Consider the following 6,000-nt stretch of genomic DNA (forward strand, 5'->3'; position numbering starts at 1 on the left):
GAGATGAAGGATAATAAGAAAAGAGAATGAAGATATGATTCCTACTGTCTGGCACTTCACAGTTTACACATAGATCGGCTCAGTAAACATCCCTTGAGCTCTTACCAGGATCAGACAAATATGGGTACGATAGAGTTGTTGCCTCCAAGGAACTGTGGCTGAGAAGTCAGACGCACAGAGAGACGTCTTCTGGAAGTGGTAGGCACAGTAGTTAAGGATGTGGTGGGGGTTGTTGGAGTTGACCACCCAGAGATCACATCTGGCTCTTCCACCAGCCAGCTGTGGAACTCTCTCTAAAGACCACTTTCCACAGGAATAAACTGAAGGTAAGTAATAGTACCTACCTTCTTTGAATTAACAGCCATTCAGGGAGTGTCTGTGATGTGCCGGGCACTAGTCTAGATGGATCCTGTAGGATAGAAGACATAACAGAATCCCTGCCTCCTGGAGCTGACATCCCAAGGGAGAGAGAATGCACCAATTATTTCATTAAAATATATAGTGTGTTCCTGTTAAAAGCCCTGGAGAAAACTTAAGCGGGGGAAGGGGGATGGGGAGGCCTGGCTGTGTGGGGGAAGGGGGGGCAAGGTGTGGATGGAGAGAGAAATTTAAATGAGGTGGCAGGGATGGCCTCTCAGGAAAGCTGGAGGTGAGAAAATGATCCTCTTGTTTTTCCAGTTGCCCCCTCCCCCACCCTCCCCACCCTCCCCCACCCTCCCCACTCTCAGCCTGGGCGGGGGTGGGTGGGGGGGGGCGGGGACCTTCTAGGCAGGGCTCTGCTGGGGTGTGAGGACTAAAGGTGATAAAGATCGCTCAGTGCCTGGCACACAGCACGTGCTCAGGAGACACCAGCTGCTGTTTTGAGACATTACCCAGTACCAGGCCGGGGTACGGGAGAGGTGGGTGGGAGCAGAAAGGGAGAATGACTAAGTCAGCCCGGGGAGTTCTGGAGTGTTTCAGGGGTGAAGTGACTTTGGTTAGAGCGAGGGCAGAAGAATGAGTAGGAGTTAGCCAGAGGCATGGGGGCGGGGCGGGGGGGGGGGCGGGCAGTGAGAAGGGGAGGAGGCATTCCAGGGAGAGGGAGCTTCCCAGCAGAGCTGTGTGGGGGGGGGGGGGGGGGGAGAACGCGGGGTGTTCCCCGAGCCATTGAGTGGGGTGTGGGTGTGTGCGGGGTGGGGGTCCTCTCTGGAGACGGGGGCTGGAGAAGGAGGTGGGAACCCGATGACAATGACCTCAAAGGCCTTGGGGAGGAGGTTATGCTTTCTCCAGTTGGTGCTGGGAGAAAAATCTTTAAAACGGGCCGATAAAAGGATCAGCTTTGTGTTTTCGTAAGATCTAGCCAGGAGGTAGGCACTGGGGACAGCAAATTAATGAGTGACGCGGGGACGGGCGTGATTAAATGGCAGAATGAGTGGTGTGGCCGCGAGACTTAGGGAGGAGGCAGGGTATCCCTCCATTCATTTATTCATTCATTCAGCACATCTTTGTGGAGGTCCAGCTCTGTGCCAGGCACAGGCTGGATGCTGGCTGGGGCTGCTCTGGGGATAAGACCAGCTGGGAGGCGGGGCAGGGGAGTGCCACAGACAAGACTGTAACTGCAAGGAGTGAAGAGGCAGGGAGGGGCCTGCGGAGGAGAGAGCCCCAGCGCCAGCCCCAGCCCCAGCCCCAGCCTGGCTCTCCGCCAGCTGGTGTGGCTGTGTGGAAGGCGGGCTTCACAGCGCAGGTCTGACTCTAGAGGAGACACTGACATTTTTAAGTGAAACTTTCTGGTTTTTAAATGATGGCAACTGTTTTCACAGTGCGGTGACTGAGAATAAGTGGAGTGTGTGTGTGTGTGTGTGTGTGTGTGTGTTCTATTTAGGATGGGAAGGCTCTGAGGAGGTGATATTTAAGTCTTACAAGGTGGTGAGGGTGGGGTCGAGGGAGAAGAGCGGTACTAAGAGTCCAGTAAGAGCAGAACTTGGTGTGTTTGAAGAATTCAAAGAAAGGCCATGCCTGGAGCTTCAGATGAAGAAGAATGACTCCAGGTGAACCCAAGGTGAGGTGGGCAGGGCCAGGTCATCCAGGAGAAGTTCATTGAGAAGCCATCTATACTAATAAAAAGGTAATATGCTAATTAGACAGGATGTCTTCTGGAGGTCCTTCCAGACAAAGCCACAGTGGCAGGGCTCTGAGGCAGAGGTGGTTAGGGCTGATGAGTCCGCCAGGGAAGAGCGGTTAGGGGGGATCAGCCTGGCAGGGGAGGGCAACTAGGGAGAGATCAGGCCAGTAGGGGAGCAGTTAGGGGGTGATCAGGCCAGCAGGGGAGCAGTTAGGGGCATCAGGCCGGCAGGCAGGTGAGCGGTTAGGAGCCAGTGGTCCAGGATTGCGAGAGGGATGTCCCAGATTGGAGAGGGTGCAGCCTGGGCTGAGGGACACTGCCCCCCCCCCCCCGCCCCGCCATGCATGAATTTCATACACCAGGCCTCTAGTCTCTGAATAATTAGAAATAACGTTAATACCTGTGGCCTTTGAGTCTAGACCTAGAAGAAGGAGGAAACAGGTGTTCTAGAGAGGAAAATAGTGAGAACAAACTAGTTCTCCAAGTTCTCACTCACCCTTGCGTGGAGGACGGTTGAAGGAGAGTGAGGCAGTGAGTGCACTGGGATGGATTTCCAGAACCTGGGAATCCTCGAGAGATGACATTTAAGTAGGGGGCTTGGTGCCATTTTATGGAGATTATTCAACCAAGAGCTTTTATCTTGTAGGCCAGGGTGTCCCAAGCACGCCTGAGGCTAAGAATCATCTTGGGTGAATATTAAAAATGCAGGTTTGAGGGCCCCCCTTCTGTGGTCCCATTTCTGGAATGGGCCTCAGGGAACCTGTAATCTTAACTATCATCCAGGGATTCTTACCCTCAGGTAAGTCTGGGAAAATGGTGATGTAGGCATATCATTGCAGGTTTCTGACTTGGGAGTCAGAACCGGTGTCCACGGTAGATTGAGGACAGGAAACTCGCAGGCAGAAGACCCAGGATGGGGCCCTTGCTGGTGTCAGGACACAGGAGGGAGAAGGGCTGGACACGGGCTGTGTAAGGGGACTGTTAGTCATTTTCTAGGGCTGTCGTAACAAAGTACTGCAAATGGGAGGCTTAAAACAACAGAAGTGTGTCCTCTCACCGCTCGGGAGGCCAAAGGCAGAGGGAGAATCTGATGCAGGCCGCGCTCCCAGCTCGGAGGGGGGCGTGGAGGGGAGGGGTGGGGGTGGGGGGTGGCCACCTCACTGGCATTCCTGCGCTTGCAGGAGCGTCATTCAAGTCTCCCATTTTATAATCACGTTGAGTTTTCCCCATGTTAACTTTCAAGTTACATGTTGCCTGAAAGATGAGGGAAAAGACCATAGGATTCACACAGGGGTGGGGGACGTCCGGCCCGCGGGCCATAGAAGGCCTGCGAAATCATTTGGTCTGGCCCTGCCAAGGCATAAGAGGTGAGTTAACTAAATGTTTGACCAAATATACCAAGCTCGTTTTGAAGGTGATAATTTTGTATGGCCTGCACATGACGGTATAATATCCAAATGGCAGAAAAAAGGTTCCGCAGCCCTGGTTTAAAAGCTGCTTGCCTGGCATATGACCAGTTCTCCCAGTGCTTGTCCCGTGAGTGGACAGAAACTTTGTTGGGGACTTTGGGGGTGTCCTGCCAGAATAAAAGGCACATTGAAGGCCCCTGCAGAGTGAATAGTGAGGAAATGAGAGACCATGGCAACACATCACGAGGCATAAGATGGTTGCTGGAGGCAGCGACAAATAATGACATAAATATTATGGAGCACTGAAATATGCAGGGGCGGTTCCTAAAGAGCATACCGTCTGCTCTCATTTCATTGCAAGTTGATCAACTCACCCAGTTTGCGTGGGACTTTCCCAGTTTTAGCCCCGAGAGTTCCAGAAAACCCCAGAGAAGTCCTAGCAAACACTACTTCATCTTCACGAAAACACCTGGACAGTTACCACCCTCATTCTCTAGACGAGGACACTGAGGCACAGAGAAGTTAAGTAACTTGCTCAGGGTCACACAGGTACGTGGCAGAGCTGGGACTCAAACCCAAGTCATTGCTTTCCAGGTCCCTCACCCTCCCACATTGCCTTTTATAGGGTCAAGTGAATGTCAGTTCTTGGTTTAAAAATATTTCTTCCTTTATGAAATGCATCATTTTGTTTGGAAGCATGGTTGTGTCCTTTCCCCTGCCCCGAGGCAATCCTACAGGTAAAAAGTCAGTAAAGAGTCAGGTTGCAAGACTTGTTGCCTTCTAGGAGCCTTCTAGAAACATGACACCCTCCAGAGAACCTGCCCCCACAGCCCAGCATCTGATCAAAATTCCTCATGGGATTTTTTTCAGGAGGAGAGAGTGTGCAGTTCACTACAGAGAGGAGTTTCCAAAATGAAAATAAACCAACAAACAACCCAACTCGTTAACGGAGATCCAGTAACTGAGCCTTATTAAGTTCAACATTAAGAAGAAGAAAACGAAATCATTTACAGAAACCCCTTTCTCCCTTGGGAGACATTTAAGAACCGAACATATTTTTAAAAAACTTAAAGGAATGCCAAGTTTATGTAAAATTATACCAATGATGAAAGAGGCTTGAGAACAACAACAAAGCCATCCAAAGTCAATGCCCACAATCGTATGCTCTTGGGAAACAGAGAAGGAGGCGAGATCAAGGATGCCAAGAGCATTTGAGCCCAGTGATGGGGAGCACAGTGGGGAGCCTGGTTCAGTCCTGGCTGCCTGTCTCTGAGCTGGGTGATGGGGAGCACAGTGGGGAGCCTGGTTCAGTCCTGGCTGCCTGTCTCTGAGCTGGGTGATGGGGAGCACAGTGGGGAGCCTGGTTCAGTCCTGGCTGCCTGTCTCTGAGCTGGGTGATGGGGAGCACAGTGGGGAGCCTGGTTCAGTCCTGCCTGCCTGTCTCTGAGCTGGGTGTTGGGGAGCACAGCTGGGGAGCCTGGTTCAGTCCTGGCTGCCTGCCTCTGAGCTGGGTGATGGGGAGCACAGAGGGGGGCCTGGTTCAGTCCTGCCTGCTTGTCTCTGTGCTGGGTGATGGGGAGCACAGCTGGGGAACACAGTTAAGTCCTGCCTGCCTGTCTCTGAGCTGGGTGATGGGGAGCACAGCTGGGGAGCACAGTGGGGAGCCTGGTTCAGTCCTGGCTGCCTGTCTCTGAGCTGGGTGATGGGGAGCATAGTGGGGAGCCTGGTTCAGTCCTGGCTGCCTGTCTCTGAGCTGGGTGATGGGGGGCACAGCTGGGGAGCACAGTGGGGAGCCTGGTTCAGTCCTGCCTGCCTGTCTCTGAGCTGGGTGATGGGGAACATAGTGGGGAGCCTGGTTCAGTCCTGCCTGCCTGTCTCTGAGCTGGGTGATGGGGAGCATAGTGGGGAGCCTGGTTCAGTCCTGGCTGCCTGTCTCTGAGCTGGGTGATGGGGGGCACAGCTGGGGAACACAAAGGGGGGGCTGGTTCAGTCCTGCCTGCCTGTCTCTGAGCTGGCTAATCTGGGGCAGGGACCTCCTTCTCTGAGTCTCATCTCCAAAAGGGGATACTGAGTATCTGCCTTAGAGGGCTGTGTTAAGAAACCCAGCAGATTGTAAGTCGTTCACTAAGCCTGTTTCTGGCCCACCGCACGTGCTGAGTAAATGGTGCCTGTTCCTGGTCAGGATGCCTTTGGTCTGCGATTAGGCAGAGAGCTGAGCTCGTGTTTGTTGAAGGCTCCTGCCCTGTCAGGCCTCAGCTAGGCATCCCACACACACCCTGATACTTAATCCTCACCTTAACTCAGGGACTGATGATTATTCCATTTGCAGATGTGGAGACCAAGGCACAGAGGGGAGGGTTCAGGGTTCGGCTTGAAGAGTCACACAGAGAGGAAGGGATTAGGCCCCAGGTCCATTCTGACTCTGCTTTTTACTGCACAATGTTCCAGGGAAACTTAAAAAAAAATAATAACAGTAATAATTTTTTAAAA

This window comes from Myotis daubentonii, chromosome 8 (genome assembly GCF_963259705.1).
Source record: "Myotis daubentonii chromosome 8, mMyoDau2.1, whole genome shotgun sequence".
In the NCBI taxonomy this organism is placed as follows: Eukaryota; Metazoa; Chordata; class Mammalia; order Chiroptera; family Vespertilionidae; genus Myotis; species Myotis daubentonii.